Consider the following 22,489-nt stretch of genomic DNA (forward strand, 5'->3'; position numbering starts at 1 on the left):
CAAACCCAGGTCATCACTCTCAACACTTCCTTCCACGCTTCCTTCCATGCTGCTGTGGTGGGTTGGGTGGCTGTGGTGTTGGTGGTGTTGCTGGAGGTGGTGGAGGAGTATGGTCTCACACAGTCACACAGGTGGGTTTGAGTTGTTAGTTCGCCCCTCATCCCTTTGTTTAGGGCCTTCCAAATTAGTTCTTCACAGATTGTGCATTGGAATGTTTTCTAGCTTGCTTGCAGTGACAAGTCCAAATGCCTCGTGTACACCAGGGGTCGTGTTAAGTGCCGCAGTAGCCTGTTTGAGGAAAACAGCCGCGGACTCCTCAAGATTCCTTGCCTTCCTGGTCCTTTTAGTTGGAGGGCAGAGGGGAGGAACTTGGGATTCCGTCAGGCTGCTTGCCACGGCCTCCTCCTGGCTGGGACTTTCCTGTGTATGAAAATGGTACATAGTTTTTGGTCATCAATCACACACAATTTTGAGCTCATGACTGTTGCAAATTGAATGTTAACAAATAGAAAAGACTATCATTCTGACCCCAGCATTTTTCATTCTTGTCCCAATCATTTTTGGCTACTACTGTCTATTGATATGTAAACCACTTTGTTAAATCAGAAATTAGTGATCAATAACATCTAGTTAACATCATTCAATTTTTGACAAGAAATATGTTCAACAATGCATTATCTGGGTCAAGCTGGGCTCCTCCGCATCTTCTTCCTGGGTGGAAGGCCCAGGTTAGACTTCAGGAGCCTCAGCTGATGTGGAAGGAAGTTTTGATAGCGATGGCCTGGGTTCTGTCTGGTCTGTCAAAAAACGCCGTCTGTCGTAGTACCACAGCCTGGGGAGATATACGTCATCTGCTGCTGCTCTAGATCTCTGGGAATCCTGGACCTTCTTGCGCTCCCTATTATATGTGCTCCTCCAGCTACCAATTTTGGCCTTCAAATAGTTGATGTCTGCCGTGGGATACACAGGCTTCACCAATTCCAACAGTTTAACCAGCGCTGCCTTCCTCTTTTGCTTGTTTGAATAGTCCCTGTATTGGACTTGCCAGAGACATGGCAGCTCCCTGTATTTATCAATGAAGTTGGGCAGGAAGTCAGGGTCTGTGAATTTATCCACCATTTTATCTGCAAGACACAACACAAGACAAACCCTAATGTCAGGCTAAACTCTCCTAATCTTGTTCCAATATAGGCCTCAATCTCTAAGCAGTATAGGCCACTGACCACTGATGCCCCAAGTTACAATTGTACCTTCGTTTCAACGATCGGCGCTTACGATTCTCCGTCCTCCACTCACAGATCGTACGTCATCAAACTCCGCCCCTGTCCTTCTTTCTAGTGTATTCCCCGCCTCTTCTCTTTCGGGGTAGAGGAAGAGCACATGGCGGAGACACAGCAGGTGCCTGCAGAGAGCAGCAACAATGAGGAAAGCCCGGAGCAAGGCAGTTCCACATCCAGGAAGAGATATAAGGCCTCAAATATGTCCTTTGAAGAGATGGTGGAGATGGTGGACATCTTGAAGAGGACCGACTATGATGGGATTCATGGACTCTACAGAAACCCAAATGTGTGAAAGGCCAAGACCATGACTAAAGTTGTTAGAAGTCTGCACAGGACTTTTGGAGTACGACGATCCAAGGAGCAATTGAGGAAACGCTGGTCAGACCTGAAATTGAGGGAGCAGGATCAGTATAGAAGGATCAAGAAAGTGCTGCAAAAAAGTATTTGTCATGTGTTCCTATTATTATTAGTACTTTCGTGCTGGTACATGTGCTTTTCTTTACTGATGTACAGTTTAAAATGCCAAGTTTGAGGTTCGTGGGAACAGCAATCGTTCGTATTAAACATCGTTCGTTCGACCACTAATACGAACTTTTTGGCAGATGCAGGTTAACTACATTTGTTCATGCCTATTTTGATTAAAAGAAGTTTATTACATTGTTGTCTAGATGTGTTTGAAACTAGAATGAAATGACAACTTGATTCAGTGTAAGGAGAGGACACTCAGCAGCTGTTTACACATCTGGACGCAGGAGCACTAGTGTGGGACACCATAACAACCTTTTTATGGTGTCCCACACAGGTGCTCCAGTGGATACTAGGGGTCTCTCCATGTGTGAAACTTGCACAACACAGGTAAGTATTCCAGCTTTTGTAAGGGAAAAAATCATGTCTTCAACTTGGAACTCTGCCAAAACAGACAATTGGACGACACTTCCAAGCAATGTTTCATATTACTATTTCTAGCCTCAAATATCTGTCTGCTAAGTATACCATTTTTGTATTCACATAGGGGAGAAAAGAATCGTGACATCTGAGGACACCAGGAACCCCACTTCCTGAAGAAGGGGAACTCAGCACACAACCTGATTATGTGCATGCAGAGGTTCAGGAAGTGGTCGAAATGGTGACCACAACAGGTCAGTGTCTGAGACCATAGCCTCAGGTAATAGATGTATGCCTGCATATTTATAATACATGGTGTTTTTTTTTTAATTTTTAGGTGATGTGGATGTTGTGGAAGAAGAAACTCACTTCAACAGTGCAAGTGCACAAGTACTCATCAGTGAGATAATGGTGTGCAATCGGGATTTAGAGAAGGTCAAGCAAAATATCAATGATGTTCAAAAAAGACTGACCAACATCATTGATGTTTTAGCCAAAATCTAAAACCCCCAAAAAATGTAAATTTTTTTGTTATTGTTTTACGTTTTTTAAAAGTTTTAAAGTAATTGCAAAGCAAAATTTTGAAGATGCACACAGTGGGGGTTATTTACGAAAGGCAAATCCACTTTGCACTACACTTGTGGGATCAAGAGATGGAGATTTGATCTGTCCCAGGGAGATTGTTAAGGCGGTTTATATTCCTCATTGAGGTAAGAGCTCTGGGAGCATTAAGTTCACAAGAAGATCACATATAGAAGAATCATTCATTACAAGAATTGTTTTTCACAAGATTTGTAGATCACAGGAATTTTGGCACATTGTTTGAAAAGGACTGTCTTTCACAGCAATTGACCGATCGTTATCATTATAATTTTTGTGCATTTTTTGATGGATTTTGTTACAGTAATCATTTCAGTGCATGTTATCCAATTATAGGAAGTTGCGCTGATCACTGTTACATGTATACCCATTTCTTTGTGCACTGTGTACACTAAAGGTCTAGCAGCAATTTTCATATGTATTATATTCACTTATATTTGATTATATTCTATTCACTTATATTTAATTATTTTTGTTTGAGCAATTTTCACGTATATTCTATTCACTTATATTTAATTTTATTTGTTTGAGCAATTTTCACGTATATTCTATTCACTTATATTTGATCTTATTTGTTTGTTCACTTAGTGGCGCGAGGGATTACACTATTTTCATTTTATTCACTTTGCACTACAAGTGCACTGCAAATGCACTTGGAAGTGCAGTAACTGTAAATCTATGGGGTAGATCTAAAATGAGGGGAAGCTCTGCTGATTTTATCATCCAATCATGTACAAGCTAAAATGCTGTTTTTTATTTTTCTTGCATGTCCCCCTCGGATTTACAGTGACTGGACTTCCAAATGCATTTACAGGGCACTTGTAGTGCACAGTGGATTTGCCTTTTGTAAATAACCCCCAGTGTGTCAACATGTGCTATCTGCCATCATGGGATATCAATGTACACGTTTTGTGGGTGCAACCTCGAAACTAAAGTAGGTGAGAGGAAGGGGTTGCACCCCCAAAACACGTCCATTGATCCCCCACGATGGGAGCTAGCACATGTTGACACACTGTGGCTTATTTCAAAAAAGCAAAACCACTTTGCACTAAAAGTGCAATGCAAGTGCACTTGAAAGTGCACTTATAGGGCAAAGTGGATTGTCCTTTCTGAAATAAGGTCCAGTGTGTCAACATGTGCTAGCTCACATCATGGGGGATCAATGGACGTGTTTCGGGGGTGCAACCCCTTTCTCACCTACTTCAGTTTCAAGGAAGGGGTTGCACCCACAAAACGCGTACATTGATATCCCATGATGGCAGATAGCACATGTTGACACGCTGTGTGTTTTGTGACTTTAGAAAAATAGATATAGGGAAAAGACACACATTTTAGGCATGGGATCATTAGGGAAATCCACATTTTGCATTTCAATTTGTGTGCATCTTCAAAGTTTTGAAAAACTTCAAGTTTTGACATACAAATGTCTCATATGGCCTTCACTTTATCAAAGTTGAACTTTGTAAGTTCCTGAATTGGGGATGTGTATGTTATGGTTTTAAACATGCCTGTTTAGCCACAAAAAAAGGCTATATACTGTCAAACATACATGTTATACACCAAAGATGTTGATTTGTTAAAAAAACCTTTTATAACACGTATGTGAATGTGCTTGGAGCAAAATGTTTTATACTCAACAATGTGTGGCTTCTTCTTTCAATGCTCAATACCAGTTTTTTTAGTAAGTTGGTGTAGTTACAGTGACAATGGGGGTTATTTACTAAAGGCAAATCCACTTGTAGTGCAAAGTGGATTTGCCTTTAGTAAATAACCCCCACTGTGCTGTAAAATTTTCCAAAATCAGGCCATTTTAGGGATTCCAAGCAAATAATTCATGGAGTTGAAAAGGATGAATATTTTTATCATTAATGCATTAACAAAAAAAACATTGTGTGTGTGTAGCAGACCTACAGCACAACATAATAGTTAGCTGAAGAAGAGATTGTCATCTCATGTGTCAAATAAGTTACGTTTGCACTATTGACGAAAATGGTCAAAAATAAAAGGCCATTGGAGAACCTAGGAGATAGATAAGAAACACAAGCAGTAAATCAAATGAAATATGAGTTTAGTTTTTCAAAAAAAAAAATATTTTAAGGAGCTTCCAGATTCCCTGGTATATCAATTGCCCCCCTACCCACAAAGTACTCCACATAGCTTTGCCGTACTTTGCGGGCGCTTTGGGGGGGCAAGCCAGGACGGCCAGTTTCAAGCGCCGTCATTGTTTCTGCGTGTGAATAGTCGGCCTCAGTCGCAACTGAGACCAGATAGTTGGCTGCATTCTTACGCACAAAATTATGTAGAATGCAGCAGCTTAAAATTATGTGGTTCAATTTGTATTCGGCCATGTTTATGGCCGTTTGGAAAAGCCGGAACCCGCTGGCCATTATGCCAAAGGCATTCTCGACCACTCTTCTGGCTCTGGCTAGCTGGTAGTTGAAAACCCTCTGCTCAGGGTCAGGGTCCTTATGGGGAACGACCTCATCAAATGCTCCCCCAGCGCAAAGGCCTCATCTGCAACAAAAACAAACGGGAGGCCCGCCACGTTACCCGCTGGAGGTGCCAACCCCAAGCTGCCATTCTGGAGACGCCTGTAAAATTCTGTCTGGGCAATGACTCCTCCATCAGACAGACAGCCATTCTTCCCCACATCCAGATAGAGGAACTCATACATCACCGACACCACCACCAACATCACAATACTACTGTACCCCTTGTAGTAGTATGACCCCGAGTTGGGGGTGGGACGATCCAGACGTGCTTCCCATCTATCGTACCACTGCAGTTGGGAAAGTTCCACTGCTGGTCGAATTGGGAGGCCACAGTCTGCCATTCCTGTGGGTTAAAAGGAAACTGTGGAGTCAAACAAGAAAAAAAATAGTACTTTTACACATAACATTGCAAACAGATTAGACACAAACATTGCCAACATAAGTATAACATTTATTGAAATTAGTATTTAAAGACAAAAGTATAAGGTCCACTTATCAGATGCCTCACCCCCTCTGATGGCCCATTGTAAAAATTTTAGGTTGGGGGGGAGATGTTTTGGACAGGTAACTGTCTCCACTTCATTGAGAGCTGAATGCATAAAAAAGTGTGTTACTTTGGCCAGCCCCTCCTTACTTACACTATTGGCAGCCCACTGGACAGGTAAGAAGTGCCATAATCCAAAAATATAAATACACACTGTCCAAATTGAAGCACATTTTTTCATTCTGCAATTACCTGTCAAGATAATAGGAGACCAAAGCATTCAGGCAGGCACTTGCACTACATGCTTTGGTGAATTCATCCATAAATATGAACACAAAAGAGGTAGGTATAGTGTGTGTGGGTTTGACAAAGTCAGCAGACAGAATATTGGTATCGGCTGACTTAGCGGTTGGGGGAGGGAGGGTTCAAAATGAGTTTTGGCCCCCCAAAAAGAGCCTCTTGCACTCTGCCTGAATTTAAGGACAACAATAACATTTGGACACATTTTAGGGGGTGTTTAGGGTAAGCACTACAATGGAGCTGACAAAATACATTGTTAAGTGACTAGGCTAGGTGTGTATGGGCCCAGGATTGCATGCTGGGGAGGTTAATGAAGGCAAATATGCATGAAGGACAAAAAAGGAGCATTAAAAGCTTACAGCATGCATGAGGATAAAGAGGACATTCACAGCATATTGCAAAAATAGGAAATTATGGAATGATTAAATAAATACAATACATTAGCAAACATTAAATACATAGAATGTGATGTTAAAGGATAAAACTTACCGTAATATAGTCCTTCTGCAGGACCTGAATGATAGCAGAATAGGTCTCTGGAATAATGATTCCCAGAGCCTGGGGGGAGATCACAGTTGTGAACTTGATATCCTGGAGACTTCTTCCTGTCGCCAAGTACCACAAGGTGGTGAGTGATGGCTTGCCGCATGCAGGTGTCCTGCTTGGTAATATAGGGGGACAGCAAAGCCAACAGACGGTGAAAGATGGGGTCCGTCATCCAGAGATAGTTCCTGAAATCGTCAGGATTATTCTCCCAGAGCTCCCACAACAAAGGCATATGAGAGAATTGGTCACGATTAAGTAACCAATTTTTGGTCCATGAACTCCTCCTCCCCCTGTTCATGAACTGGACTTGGGTCAAAGCAAGAACTCCAACACCAAGACCAACAACAGCATGAACTCTAGGACGAGTACATAACCGCAACATGGCTAGAAAACGGTCGGCTGCTCAGAACGAACTGACAGAACGCACTGAAAATCAGAAAGGACCTGAGAAGAACGAGATGAAAATCAGAAACGAACGGACAAGAACGCAGTGAAAAACAGAAGCAAACTATAAATAGAACGCACTGAAAGACAGGAACGAACTAACAACCCGCACTGAAGAACAGATACCAACCGACAAGCACAAACTGAAAAGCAGAAACGAACTGAAAAGCACGAGGCTGAAAAGCGCGAATCGTCTCTCACCAAACTTCTACTAACACGAGATAAACACGAGATTAGCAGAAGGAGCCCAAAGGGTGGCGTACTGGCTATTGAACTACCTTTTTATCGGCTCGTCGTACGTGTTGTACATCACCACGTTACCACGTTTGGAATAGTTGGCCAACATTTGTGTATGCAAGACAAGTTTGAGCCAACAACCTTCGAACAAAAATCCACGGTTTTGTTGGCAGAAAGTCTGATCATGTGCACGGGGCATAACTGTTTCTGTGGAGGACATTCCAGTGTTTAAAAACCTTGTGAATAAAATGTTGAAAGCCCTTTCTTATGCCCCGTACACACGGTCGGATTTTCCGATGGAAAATGTCCGATCGGAGCGTGTTGTCAGAAATTCTGACCGTGTGTGGGCTCCATCGGACATTTTCCATCGGATTTTCTGACACACAAAGTTGGACAGCAGGAGATAAAATTTTCCGACAACAAAATCCGATCGCGTCAATTCCGACCGTGTGTGGCCTGTTCCGACGCACAAAGTGCCACGCATGCTCAGAAGAAATTCCGAGACGGAACTTAGCGTTCGCAATGGATACAGCACTTTCGTCACGCTGCAATGTTAACCGGTTCAATACCGGGCAATTTCACCCCCTTCCTTCCCAGGCCAATTTTTAGTTTTCAGTGCTGTCGCACTTTAAATATCAATTGCGCGGTCGTGCGGCGCTGTACCCAAAAGAAATTGACGTCCTTTTTTTCACCACAAATAGAGCTTTTTTTTGGTGCCATTTGATCGCCTCTGCGGTTTTTATTTTTTGCGCTATAAACAAAAGAAGAGCGACAATTTTGAAAAAAACACAATATTTTTTACTTTTTGCTATAATAAATATCCCAATTTTTTTTTTTAAAAACACATTTTTTCCTCAGTTTTGGCCGATACGTATTCTTCTACATATTTTTGGTAAAAAAATCGCAATAACCGTATATTGATTGGTTTGCGCAAAAGTTATAGCGTCTACAAAATACAGGATAGATTTATGGCATTTTTAAAAAAAAAAAAATTTTTATTTTTTTTAGCGGCGATCGCGATTTTTTTTGGTGACTGCGACATTATGGCGGACACATCGGACACTTTTGACACATTTTTGGGACCAATCACATTTATACAGCGATCAATGCTATAAAATTGCATTGATTACAGTGTAAATGTGACAGGCAGTGAAGGGGTTAACCACTAGGGGGCGGGGAGGGGTTAATATGTTTCCTAGGGAATGATTCTAACTGAAAGGGGAGGGGACGCACTAGGGGAGGAGACCGATCAGTGTTCCTCCGTTCTGGGAACACAGATCGCTCTCCTCAGAGCTGACAGGCTGTGGATCTGTGTGTTTACACACACAGATCCACATGCCGGCCCGGTTAACGGGCAATCGCGGGTGCCCGGCGGACATCGCGGCCGCCGGGCACACGCACCGGGCCCCGAGGAACGCGGCGGGCGCGCGCGCGCTTCCGGCGGCGCGCGCGCGCCCCCTAGACGGCCGGGAATCCCAGGACGTCATATGACGTCCACCCAGGATGGGAGATCCCATCTGTGGACGTCATATGACTATGGGCGGGTAGGGAAGTGGTTAAAAATGGTTTAATACAGCGCACTCTCTTCTTCTTTATAATGTGACAAGAATTAAGTAGTTTTGCTGCTCATATTCACACACACTTCTCATAAACTTCTTTTGTTACTATTTATCGGGATTCCCTCAATATATTTTGATTTCTCACATCTGACAACATATTTTTGTATATTTTTTATATATTTTTGGGCTTTAATGTAGATTCTTTTTTTGTGTTTCTATTTTATTTTTTTTATTTTTGCGATTTTGATTTGTACTCCCGAAAATGTTTGAGTGTGTTTTTTGTGACAAGTTCCCACAACACCATTGATATGTTGTTCTATTTAATCTGTAGGAGATTGTTTGGTGTTGTTGTCTCTTGTTAATTTCACATTTTATGTTAGAAATGTACCTGAATCCTCACCAACAAACTGTCCTTTTTGGATGAAAACACACACAGGAGAGTAGAATTTCCCCAAAAAATTAATCAAGGGCTCACAACTATCAACAAAGAGAGAGGCAACGCTGGAGAAACTGCAGAAGTGGGTGAAGCCTTGGACCCCCAGGGGGGGTCTGAGGAGTCCTTATCTAAGGGAGGGCAGTGTGGTCCAGAAGTCCCAGAGATCCGGAAAGCAGCAGATGACATTTATGTCCCCAGGCTGTGGTCATACGAGAGACTGCATCTTCTGTCAGACCAGACTGAACCCAGGGTCATCACTCTCTGGTCTTCTTTCCACGCCTCCTTCCATGTGGTGGCTCTGGTGGTGGAGTTGTGGCAGCAGGAGGAGGAGGAGGATCGTCCATCTCAATGACATCCGTCTTGGGTGTTAGTTCCCCACTCACCCCCTTACGTAGGACTTTATAAATAAGGTCCTCAGAGAGCCTGCGTTGGCCCTCCTGCATGCCCTGCAGTTTGGTGGCAGGCAAAGGCCTCTTCAGGAGTGGGTAAGGCTCTGAGGGACGCAGAAGCCTCCTGGATCAGCCTGAACGCTGAATCCTGCACGGGACTCGGAGTCGCCTTCCTGGCTCGTTTATGTGGCAGGCGGAGGGGAGGGACCTGAGACTCAGTCAGGCTGCGACTTGTCCCAGGCTTCTCCTGGCTGACACTTAGCCCCGCCTCCTCCTGGCTGCCACTAATCCCCGCCTCCTCCTGACTGCCACATTCCACAACCTCCTCCTGGCTGAGGTCTTCCTGTGTATGAAAAAGGGATATAGTTTTAGTATTTTTTTCATCAATCACACACAATTTTCACCTCCTGACTATCATTCTGAGCCCAGCATTTTTCATTCTTGTCCCAATTTTGGGTGCCCACTACTGTCTATTGATATGTAAAACACTTTTTTCAATCAACAATTAGTGATCAATAATAAAATCTAGTAAACATCATTTATTTATTGACCAGAAATCTGTAGAAGAATGCTATACCTGACTCCAGCTGGGCTCCTCCATTTCTTCCTGGCTGGAAGGCCCAGGTTGGACATCGGAAGCCTCAGCTGGGGTGGAAGGAAGCGTGGAAGGAAGAGTAGAGAGGGATTCCCTGACTTCAGTGTGGTCTGACAGAAATTGCAGTCTCTCATAGTACCACAGTCTGGGGACATAAACGTCATCTGCTGCAGCTCCGGATCTCTGGGAATCCGTGACCTTCTTGCGCTCCCTTAGATAAGTGCTCCTCAGGCCACCAATTTTAGCTTTGAAATAAGGGATGGTTGCTGTGGGGACCACCGGCTTCACCAACTCCAGCAGTTTCTCCAGCGCTGCCTGCCTCTTCTGTTTGTGGTTATAGTGGGGGTGTCTCACTTGCCACAGACAGGGCAGCTCCCTGTACTTGTCTATGAACAGGGGCAGGAAATTGTGGTCGTTGAACCCATCCATTTTCTCTGCAAGACACAACACAAGACAAACCCTAATGTAATGCCAAACTCCCCTAATCTTGTTAAAATATAGGCTTCCATTTCGAAGCAGTATAGGCCCAAGTTTAGATCTTACCTTCGTTATCACGATCGGCGTCTCCGATGCTCCTTCCTCCGCTCACCGATCGTACGTAAGACGCATGTGTGTTACGCTTTATACACACTGCGCATGCGTATAACTCCGCCCGCCCCTGACGTTCTTTCTAGTCTATTCCCCGCCCCTTTTCGTTCGGCGCAGTGGGGGAAGAGCACATGGCGGATAGACAGCAGGTGCGTGCTAATTGTAGCAACGAGGAGGAGGAGGAAAGGCCGGAGCCTGAAACGTCCCGATCCAGAAGGAGATTTAAGGACTCAAATATGTCCTTTGGGGAGATGTTGGAGATGGTGGACATCCTGAAGAAGGCCGACTATGATGGAAAGTATGGGCCTTACCCCAACCCCAATGTCCGAAAGGCCAAGATCATGGCGAAAGTGGTCAGGAGTCTGCACCGGAAATTCGGGGTACGACGATCGAAAGATCAGCTCAGGAAGCGGTGGTCGGACCTGAAATTACGAGAACATGAGCGGTACAGAAAAATCCGGAGAGTCCTGCAAAAAAGTAAGTAGTTGTGCTGTGTTCCTATTCTTTATGTTTATTACATTCGTGCTGCTCCATGTGCTTTTAGGAACTGTTGTACAGTTTAAAATGGCAACTTTCATGTTCATGGGCACATTATTCGTTCGGATCAAACATTTTTCGTTCCAAATATAAAATACCATTGTTTAGCCCATATGCATTTGGCCACCATTTTGACGCCCTATACTTGTCTTCAAAGAATTGGGTTGTGTAGATGGCTTTGTTACTAGAATGAAATGCAAACTAGATTCTGTGTAAGGAGAGGACACTGAGCAGCTGTTTTCACATCTGGACACTGGAGCACTAGTGTGGGACACAAAAACGCCATTTTTATTAGGGGGGCCACACAGGTGCTCCAGTGTATACTATAGGGGGGCTACATCTGTGAAGCTCACACTAAACAGGTAAAGTATTGCAGGTTGACAAAGGGCATTCAACAAATTACAACTTGGAACTCTGCTAAAATTGACAATTGTACCCCACTTCCAAGCAATGTTTCCTATTTATAGTTCTGACATTAAATATCTGTGTGCTAATTATACCATTTTGTTTCACATAGGGGAGAAAAGACTCGGAGGACATCCCTCATCTGAGGAGACCAGAGCCCCCCCCCCTCTGGAAGAAGGGGAAATCCCCCCAACACAAGCTGAGCAGGAGGAAGAAGAAGATGTGGTGGAACTAGTCACCACAACAGGTGAGTGTCTGCAACCACAGGCTCAGATAAGAGATGGATGGCGGCATTTTTTTTAAACCAAATTTATTTTGGGGTTCCTCTCTTTTTAGGTGATCGTGAGGTTGTGGATGAAGATCCTTTCACATCCGAAAGTGCCCAGATCCTGATTGGGGAGATCATGGGGTGTAATTTACAATTGGAAATCATCAAGCAAAACATCAATGATGTTATTCCAAAATATAAAAACATCATTGATGTTTTGGGGCGAGTTTAAAACCCCTCCAAATCACTTTCTTCTTTTGTGTGCTACAATGTGCTAAATGTTTTTGTGATTTTTCCCAAAGCCAAATTTGGAGGATGCACATAGTGTGCCAACATGTGCTATCTGCCATCACGGGAGATCAATGGACGCGTTTTGGGGGTGCAACCCCTTCCTCAATAATAAAGTAGCGGTGAGGAAGGCCTTGCTCCCCCAAAACACATCCCTTGATCCCCCCGTGATGGCAGGTAGCACATGTGGATATTGGGAAATTTGTGTGCATCTTCCAAATTTGGCTTTTCCAGGGGTGATTTCCCCCCATCTGAACGCAATATCAAACACAGTTCCTAAATACTCATGTCTGATATTGCCTTCAAGTTCTACCAAATGTGAACTTTGTATGATCAAGATTTGTGTCTTTCTTGTTGGTTTTACACAGGCCTGTTTTCTATAAAATGGACATTTTGATTTTGGATAATGCCACCACAAAAATTGGTATACAACAAACATGTTGGTTTTTGTGAAAAACCTTTGGTAAATGCACATGTGATTGTGCAGGTATTAAAAAGATTGTTAATCAAGAATGTGTGGATTATTGTCTCAACGCTACAACACTTTTGGGGTGATGTAATTGTTGTTTGATGAGAAAATGGGGGTTATTTACTATGGGCAAATCCACTTTGCACTACAAGTGCAGTTTCAGTGCAGTTGCAAGTGCACTTGTAGTGAAATGTGTTTTTGCATTTAGTAAATAACAGCCAACAGTGCTTTGTATAAGGTTACACAATCACGCCATTTTCTGCACTCCAAACATTTCTGTCAGGGTCAGCTAAAACAAACACAAGCAGTAAATGTCCACAAAAATTTTATTTTATTTTTTTATTATAAAAAGGCTTCACAGATTGTCTGGCATATTGATGGCCCCCCTACCCACAAAGAACTCCTGGTATCGTAACCGGACATCACGGGCACTCAGGGAGGGCAAGCCAGGACGGCCGCTTTCAAGCGCCGTCAGTGTGGTTTGATGTATCATTCCGGCCTCAGGCCCAACTGAGCCAGCATAGTTGGCCGAATGTTTCCTTAAAAAGTTATGGAGAACACAGCACGCAAGTATTATATGGTTCCGGGGTGAGGGTCCTCATTGGGAATGGCTGCATCAGGTGGTCCCCCAGCGCAAACGCTTCATCAGCAACGAACACGAATGGGAGTCCTTCCACATTGTCCTCTGGAGCTGGCAAGTCCAAGCTGCCATTCTGGAGACGCCTGTAAAACTCCGTCTGGGCGATGACTCCACCATCGGACATCCGGCCATTCTTCCCCACGTCCACATACAAGAAGTCGTAATTAGCCGACACCACCGCCAACATCACTATACTATTGAACCCCTTGTAATTATAATAGTACGACCCCGAGTTGGGTGGTGGGACGATGTGGACGTGTTTCCCATCAATTGCCCCTCCGCAGTTAGGAAAGTCCCACCGCTGGGCAAAGTGGGAGGCCACAGTCTGCCATTCCTGTGGCGTGGAAGGAAACTGTTGAGGAAAAAACAATAAACATTACTATTTTTACTCAGAAACATGGCAAGCAGATTATACACAAACATTATGGGGCAACCTCCAGATAGCATTTATTAAGGGGAATTTAACAACGCCAAAGTATAAGGTACACCTATCATATTCCCCCCCCCCCCTCTCATGGGCCATTTCTAACATTATGGGGTGTGTGGAAATCTTGGACAGGTAACCCTCTTCACTTCATTGAGAGATGAATGCCTAAATAATGTGTATTACTTGGAACAGCCCCTCCTTAGTTACACTATTGGCAGCCCACTGGACAGGTAAGAAGTGTCATAATACAAAGATATAAATACACATTGTACACATTTGAGGACATTTGGACATTCTGCTATTACCTATCAAGATAATAATAGTATACAAAACTTTAAACAGTACCATTTGAAAGTATTCAGGCAGGCCCTTGCACTACATGCTTTTGGGAATTCATCCATACATCTGACCAGTAAAGAGGTGGCAAAGTCAGAAGATAGATGATTGAGGATAGATAGAGAATTGGGATCAGCTGACTTAGCAGTTGGGGGGAGGGAGGGTTAGTAAAAAATATTTGGGGACACCGCAAAAAAAAGCCTCTGGCACTCTGCCTGAATTTAAATCAAAAATTACATTTCCAAACATTTTAGGGGGTGTTTGGAGTAAAGCACTACTATGGAGCTGATAAAATACATTGTTAAGTGACTACATGAGGTGAATATAGGGCAGGAGACACCATGCTGGGGAGGTTAGTGAAGGGCAAATATGTATGAAGGACATAAAATAATAATTACATAAAAAAACAGCATGCATGAGGACAAAGGGGACATTCACAGCATATTACAATCATGGTAATTAGGGAATGAGGAAAGAAATACAAGATATTATCAAACATTCAATACAATAAAATGTGATATTAAAGGATAAAAATCTTACCTTCATATACTCCTTCTGCAGGACCTGGATGATGGCAGAACAGGTCTCTGGGATGATGATACCCAGAGCCTGGGGGGAGATGCCTGTCGAGAACTTCAAGTCCTGCAGACTTCTCCCTGTGGCCAAATACCGCAAGATAGCGACCAACCTCTGCTCCGGAGTGATGGCTTGCCTCATGCAGGTATCCTGCCTGCTTGATATAGGGGGTCAGCGAAGCCAACAAACGGTGAAACACGGGGTCCGTCATCCTGAGAAAGTTCCTGAAATCATCAGGATTATTCTCACGGATCTCACGGAGCAAAGGCATATGAGAGAACTGGTCACGCTGAAGCAACCAATTCTTGGTCCATGAACTCCTCCCCACCCTGTTCATGGACTGGACTTGTGTCAAGGTCAGGACCCCAACACCAAGCCCCCGCACAGCACGAACTCTACGAGGAGTACGCATACGAAACATGGCTAGAAAACGGTCGGCTGCTCAGAACGAAGTAACAGAACGCACTGAAGAACAGCAAGGCCTGTGAAGAGCGACCTGAAAAACAGTAACGAACGAACAAGAATACAATGAACTTGCTGCACGCACTGAAGAGCAGATACAAACCCACAAGCACAAACTGAACGGCAGAAAACGATCTGAAAGCCACGAGTCTGAAAAAGCGCGAATCGTCTCTCCCCAAACTTTTACTAACACGAGATTAGCAAAATGAGCCCAAAGGGTGCCGCACTTGGTTCTGAACCGGCCTTTTCTAGTCTCGTCGTACGTGGTGTACGTGACCGCGTGGTTGGCGATCGGAAATTCCGACAACTTTGTGCAACCGTGTGTAGGCAAAACAAGTTTGAGCCAACATCTGTCGGAAAAAATCCTAGGATTTTGTTGTCGGAATGTCCGAACAAAGTCCGACCGTGTGTACGCCCTATTAGGCCTTGTTTTCCTTTGCAGGCCCTGCACTGCAACCTACCATTGTGGTCATGTCCATCTGCAAGACGTTGGCTATCTGGTCCAAAGACATAGTTCTATACTGACAGATCCTTCTGTCATCCAACAACTGGCTTTCTTGCCTTTGGTACTGTTCTATTGTATTGACAGGCTAAGGGATATTTTTCCTGTGTAATTTCAGTGCAAAAAACGCCTGTGTATGTCCTTTAATGGGGAATGCATCTTGGCGAACCCCTTGACCATTTGGTACCCTTTTTCCCAGAAAAAGAAGATGAAACCTCCTTTTGGGAAACTCTCTTCTTTTTCAGAGCCTAAAAAGAGTTCCTTTCATTGCTCCCAGGCCTTGATCTCCATGGCAAAGCCTGAAACTCTGATTCTCAGAAAATCCTTGGTCCCCAAATCCTCCAGCTCCATGAGCAAGTTTTCCTCTCAATGGGGGGTGTCTCCACTTATCAAAGTTGAGGAACAGCTGCTAGCCTTCTCAGCCATCTGTTCCTGAGAAAAATCAGATTTTTGAGTCCAGAACCTTGGTTTCTACCTCCACCTTGCTTCATGTTGTCAAACATGCCAAAATCCCTGCAAAGATTTGCGGGCTTCCACACTACTCTGGAGCAGCTATTCTCTCAGGGGGTCATAACCTTTGTCCTGGACAGAAAGGGGTTTCAGGGTTTCTTCTCAAACCTGTTTACTGCCTCCTCCCAATTGCATATCACCACTTTTCAAGCACATCGGCTACTGTGTGCTTGCATCATTACCAATTAGTCGCTCTATCCTTTTGTCTGTCCAATACACCTCATGTCGTCACAAGGCTGCAAATGCCAGTTCTTGCCTTGCTTTTCTCTAAGGGCATCCATGTAGAGGGATCCCTGGTCAATTTCTTTATGAAAGAACAGTTGGCATAGGCTATGTCAGCTAGTGTCCCTCAGACTGTCTAGAACCTGCAGAGATTTGGGTGGATCCTAAATCTCCAGAAGTCAGTGCTGGGATCTCATCACTTTGGAGTATCTGGGCCTGATACTGGATTCCAGATAGCAACGATAACTTGCCATAAATTTGTGGCAGTGTTCAATTGTAAGTCTGTTAACTTGCTGCACATTTTCACTGGCAAGTTGTATACTTGCAGATCACTTAAAGCACAAGTTATAGTTGACACTTTTCCAATTTGTAGCAAATTTTCGTGGCAGGTTTCTAGCAAGAGCAAAGTTGCAGTGGTGAGACCACAGCAAAAGCCCCGCAAGTCTACAGCATGAAAATTTTGCCACAGTGACCCCTGTGGTGGGATAACTATTGCACAACATAATTAAACCAAAACTTGCAACAGACTTGCAGAATGTTTGCAAATGAATAAATACAGAATACCTTTTAATCCCTAAGGGAAATTGGGAAATTGTTGGGACACAGACACACTTAACAAAGACAACACAAGATCACAACAATGAACTAAACAAGGTACAAAAACACAACAAAATTACCAATAACAGCCATTAGCACCAAATAAAACATCCATACAATTAAAATACAATATAGAATAAATAACACAGATTAAAATAACAAACAATCAAAACTACCACTGCAAATAATACACCACTTTCTCTAATATTACCCCAAATAATAATTGACATAATACCAATATACTATAAAAACAACATAAAATCCTGATCATAAACCAGAATTAAATCTTCACCTCCAGCCCTTACAGAAAGTAATTATATAACTTGATTGCCACAGGCAAAAATGATCCTGTGTCGCTCTGTGATGCATTGTGGTTGTAACAATCTGTCACTGATGGTTCTCCGCAGACTGACCAGAGTATAGCGGAAAGGGTGGGAGGAGTTGCCCAAGTTGGAACGTAACTTAAACAACATTCTTTTCTCCATCACTGTTGTAAAAGACTCGAATTTCAATCCAACAACAACACTGGCCTTGCGAATCAGTTTGTTGAGTCTGTTGGTGTCGGACACCCTAAGCCTGCTTCCCCAGCATGCCACTGCATACAGGAGAGCTCTAGCCACCACAGACTCATAAAACATCTTCAGCATCGTTGTTGTTAAAAGACCTCAGTCTCCTCAAAAAAAGGCGGCTCTGGCCCTTCCTATAGAGCACCTCAATGTTCTTGCTCTAGTCCAGCTTATTATCTATGTGCACCCCAGATACGTGTAACTCTCTACTACCTCCACATCCACTCCTCGGATGGAGATTGGGGTCATTGGGGTTAATATGCAGTCACGGACTGTGGAATTGCTGCAATTGTGCAACAAACTTGTGAAGCCTGGCAAGTCTAGCAATAGCTTAGCAAGTAATTTTCAAACTTGCAGCACAATTGCTTGCTACTGTATCTGGGATGTGGATCTATCCAAGCTTTTCATCTCTCAGGACACATTCTAGACTCTCTGCTCGCATGTTATTGTAGCAAGGTCCCAGGACTTCTTTAGTCTACTGAGAACCTCCAGAGCCAAGTGCTGCTGACATATTTCCATATAGAGTGGGGTGTAAGGCATAGTGGGTGTAGTGTAAGGTAGATTCATGGGTGTCAGACACTTCTTGATTGCAAAAGATTTTATTTCTCTTGAACAGAACTTTGGGAGAGAGGATTTAGGGCCAGGACACCCTTAAGGTAGTTGCAATGTTAATTGGAAGACTCTGAGACTTCTACAGTTAGACAGCCATGCAGGGAAATGCATCCAGCAAGATGCCACATCTGTGTGTGTAGGAATGCTGTCTACTATGGCAACAGTCTTAGAACAGTTCCTAACACAAGTTGTAACAAACTCCTTCACTTTCTTTCAATCACTTCTTGTAGGTTCTCAACCCACTGAGCTCCGAGTCTCTCTTACTAGACTTGCTGATTCACTGCCACTGAATCCCTTAAGCTCTTCCAATCTGCACTGTAGTATCTTCTTCAAGCGTCACCCCCGCTTCTCTGCTGGGTCCCTAACTTGGCACTACAGATACTTCTCAAGCTTCACCTTACTGGCCCGCCCGGTCCCTGGCTTGACACACAAGGCTGCTCTGCAAGTGTCACCTCCCCTGGCTGGGTCCCTGGCTTGACACCTGCTGAAGTTTCCCAATTCTTCACCATCCCCGGTTGGTAAGAATACTGCTCCGGTACTTGCTTCAGTTACTCACTGTGGTCCCTGGTAATAAGGTGATTGGTCCCTTAATGGCGACAGCTTCCCCTCTACATCTGACCACGACAGGTTCTCCGGCCGGCAGAACTGTCACTTCTGGTTGGACTGCAAGCCACAATCCCAACCCTATGCTGCTCTCTTGTTTCTGGATAGGCCCTCAGACAGCCTAGTAGCCAGATGTGCCCGGGATAGGCCCAAACTCCGGCCAAGCAGCCCGGGCAATACAACACATTTCCACCCAGACAGCCGTCTAGGTGGCACATAACACTGATCATCTGACTCCACCCAAAGATATAGGTTCTCCCAGCAGGCCAAGGGATTTAAGAAAACCCCTGCCTACTGGCTGAGATGCCCCATATACTCCTAATCTGTCCTTGCTTTGCCCTTATCTTATCTAATGTCACCAGGTTCCTGGCCACCTATCGGCAGAAGAGAGAAGTGCAGCAATTCCAGACTTAGGGTGAACTCAATTGATCCCTAACAATGAGCCAAAGTAACTACACCTGGCAGGTAAATTTAGGAGCAAGCCTGCCTAAACATCAGGGTGCTACATCCTCCCCCTGCCTACAAAACTACGTCTCTGAGTTTGCAGAAAAATAATTTGAGCTCTCAAGCCTGAGAGCGAGTGTCCTTGCAAAAACTGGGATGGGTGGGGAAACAAGGAAAGCATAATGCCCTGTACACACGGTCGGACTTTGTGCGATTGGAGCTTGTTGTCGGAAATTCCGACCGTGTGTGGGCTCCATCAGACTTTTTCCATTGGAATTTCTGACACACAAAGTTTGAGAGCTGGATCTAAAATTTTCCGACAATAAAATCCGTTTGCGTAAATTCCGACCGTGTGTAGACAATTCCAACGCACAAAGTGCCATGCATGCTCAGAATAAATTACGAGACGGAAGTGCTCGGTCTGGTAAAACTAGCGTTCGTAATGGATATAGCACTTTCGTCACGCTGCAATGTTTTAAATTGTTTAATGCAGCGCACTCCCTTCTTCTTTATAATGCTAGAAGAATTAAGTTGTTTTGCTGCTCATATTCACACAGAGTTCTCACAAACTTCTTTCTTTATTATTTCTCATGATTTCATGTATATAATATTTATATTCGTCAGAACTACCTAATAATTTTTTTTGTTTTCTGTTTTTATATTTTTTATTATTTGGTGTTTATTTTTTTAATCAAGATCTCCTGTATTTTTTTTGGTGATCTCCATATTTTTTTTGGTGGGTTTTGTGTGTCAAGTTACCACAACACCATTATTATCTTGTATTTTTTAATCTGAAGGAGTTTGTTTGTGTTGGTGTCCTTTGTTAATTTGACATTGTATTTTTGAAATGTACCTGCCTACTCACAAACAAACTGTCCTTTTTGAAGGAAAACACACAGGCAAGTATTAGTTAAAAAAAAACCCTTTATTAGAGGTCATAACCAAATAAAGAGGAAGGCAACACTGGAGAAACTGCTGAAATTGGCGAAGCCTTTGGCCCCAAGGGCACACATCAACTATTTTCAGGCAAAATTGGTGGCCTGAGGAGTCCTTATATAAGGGAGTACAATCTGGGCCAGAAGTCCAAGAGATCATGAACAGCAGCAGATGACATACATGTCCCCAGGCTGTGGTCATACAAGAGCAGCATTATTTTTTGACAAGAAATCTGTAGAACAATGCTATACCTGGCTCAAGCTGGGCTCCTCCACTTCTTCCTGGCTGGAAGTCCCAGGTTGGACATCGGAAGCCTCAGCTGGGGTGGAAGGAAGAGTGGAAGGAAGGGTTGAGAGGGAATCCCTGACTTCAGTCTGGTCTGACAGAAAATGCAGTCTGTCATAGTACCACAGCGTGGGGACATAAACGTCATCTGCTGCAGCTCCTGATCTCTGGGAATCCTGGACCTTCTTGCGCTCCCTAAGATTGGTGCTCCTCAGGCCACCAATTTTGGCTTTTAAATAGGGGATGGTTGCCATGGGGACCTGCGGCTTCACCAACTCCAGCAGTTTCTCCAGCGCTGCCTGCCTCTTTAATTTGTTATTGTAATGCGGGTGTTTGACCTGCCACAGACAGGGCAGCTCCCTGTATTTATCAATGAATATTGGGAGGAAACCGTGGTCTTTGAAGCCATCCATTTTATCTGCAAGACACAACACAAGACAAACCCTAATATCAGGCTAAACTCTCCTAATCTTGTCCCAATATAGGCCTCAATCTATAAGCAGTATAGGGCCAAGTTAAAATTGTACCTTTGTTATCACGATTGGCGCTTCCGCGCCTTCTTCCTCCGCTCACAGATCGTACGTACGATGCACGCGTGTTACGCTTCATATACACTGCACATGCGTGAAACTCCGCCCGCCCCTGACATTCTTTCTAGTTTATTTCTCTTCTTCTCTTTCAGTGCAGTGGGAGAGCACATGGCGGAGACAGAGCAGGTGCTTGATAATAGCAGCAACGAGGAGGAGGAAAGCCCAGAGCCAGAAACGTCCCGATCCCGCAGGAGATTTAAGGCATCAAATATGGCCTTTGTAGAGATGATGGAGATGGTGGACATCTTGAAGAGGGACAACTATGATGGGAAGTATGGACCTTACCCAAACCCAAATGTGAGAAAGGCCAAGATCATGACTAAAGTTGTGAGGAGTCTGCACAGGAATTTTGGGGTACGACAATCCAAGGATCAACTGAGGAAACGCTGGTCAGACCTGAAATTGAGGGAGCATGATCAGTACAGAAGGATCAGGAGAGTGCTGCAAAAAAGTAAGTAGTTGTCCTGTGATCCTATTATTATATTACGTTCGTGCTGCTCCATGTGCTTTTCTTTACTGTTGTACAGTTTAAAATGGCAACCTGCCAAAACATAAAATTACATAAAAACCACATCAAAGATTGATGTAATAATCCCAAAATACAAAAGTCCACACCATTCAAAAAATGTCTTCAAATTCTATCTTCGGTATGTTTCTCAACACATATGAGGTAATATTCACACACAGCGTGCCTCCACCCTCTCTCCTCACAGGGTTAGATTGACAGCAGCAGATGCCAATGGCTCATGCTACTGCCTTCATGTCTAGTGAAGAGAGAGCAATGCTGCTGCCCTTAGGTACAGCTGTGGATCAAGATCTTAAGATTGGGCTCAGGTAAGCATTTAGGGGGCATTGGGAGTTGGGGGGGCTGATTACAGAAGGTTCACAGAAGCATCACAGCAGCGGGACTCTGAGCTCGCCCGCACGGGTACCCCCATGGAAAGCGGCTCTCTGTGGGTGCACCCGATGAAGAGGAGGAGCCATGAATGCCGCCGGGGCACCCCAGAAAAGGAGGATCAGGGCTGCTCTGTGCAAAACCCTTGCACAGAGCAGGTAAGTATGACATGTCTGACATGTTTGTTTTTTGTTTTTTTTTAAAAACGAACCTTTACAATCACTTTAAGGTAAAAAAACTTCTGCCTTTTCAACCACTTTAACTTTTAAGCTGGCCATATGGCCATAAATTATACAATTTTAATATTTATTTCCTATGAATGGTTTTGGTAAATCAGAAGGAACATTGTACAGGAATATTGTATAATGTATGGCCAGCATAAGAAAAAAAATCCTTTAAATAATATTTAATGAAGTATGCCATAGTCAATTCTTTTGTTATTATTGCTTAAAAAATAATAACTTAAATTAAAAAGCTTTTTTTT

At 43.8% G+C, this 22,489-nt stretch overlaps 1 long non-coding RNA gene across 1 annotated transcript in view; it reads left to right on the forward strand.

The window, feature by feature from the left end:
• Positions 1–21,939, forward strand: part of LOC141103530 (uncharacterized) — a 97,316-nt gene extending 75,377 nt beyond the window's left edge. Inside the window, exon 3 of the long non-coding RNA XR_012235332.1 lies at positions 21,203–21,939. This is a non-coding gene — a long non-coding RNA (uncharacterized lncRNA). The remainder of the gene's footprint in view (positions 1–21,202) is intronic.
• The last annotated feature ends 550 nt before the right edge of the window (positions 21,940–22,489 follow it).

The sequence above is a fragment of the Aquarana catesbeiana genome, linkage group LG01 (assembly GCF_042186555.1).
Source record: "Aquarana catesbeiana isolate 2022-GZ linkage group LG01, ASM4218655v1, whole genome shotgun sequence".
In the NCBI taxonomy this organism is placed as follows: domain Eukaryota; kingdom Metazoa; phylum Chordata; class Amphibia; order Anura; family Ranidae; genus Aquarana; species Aquarana catesbeiana.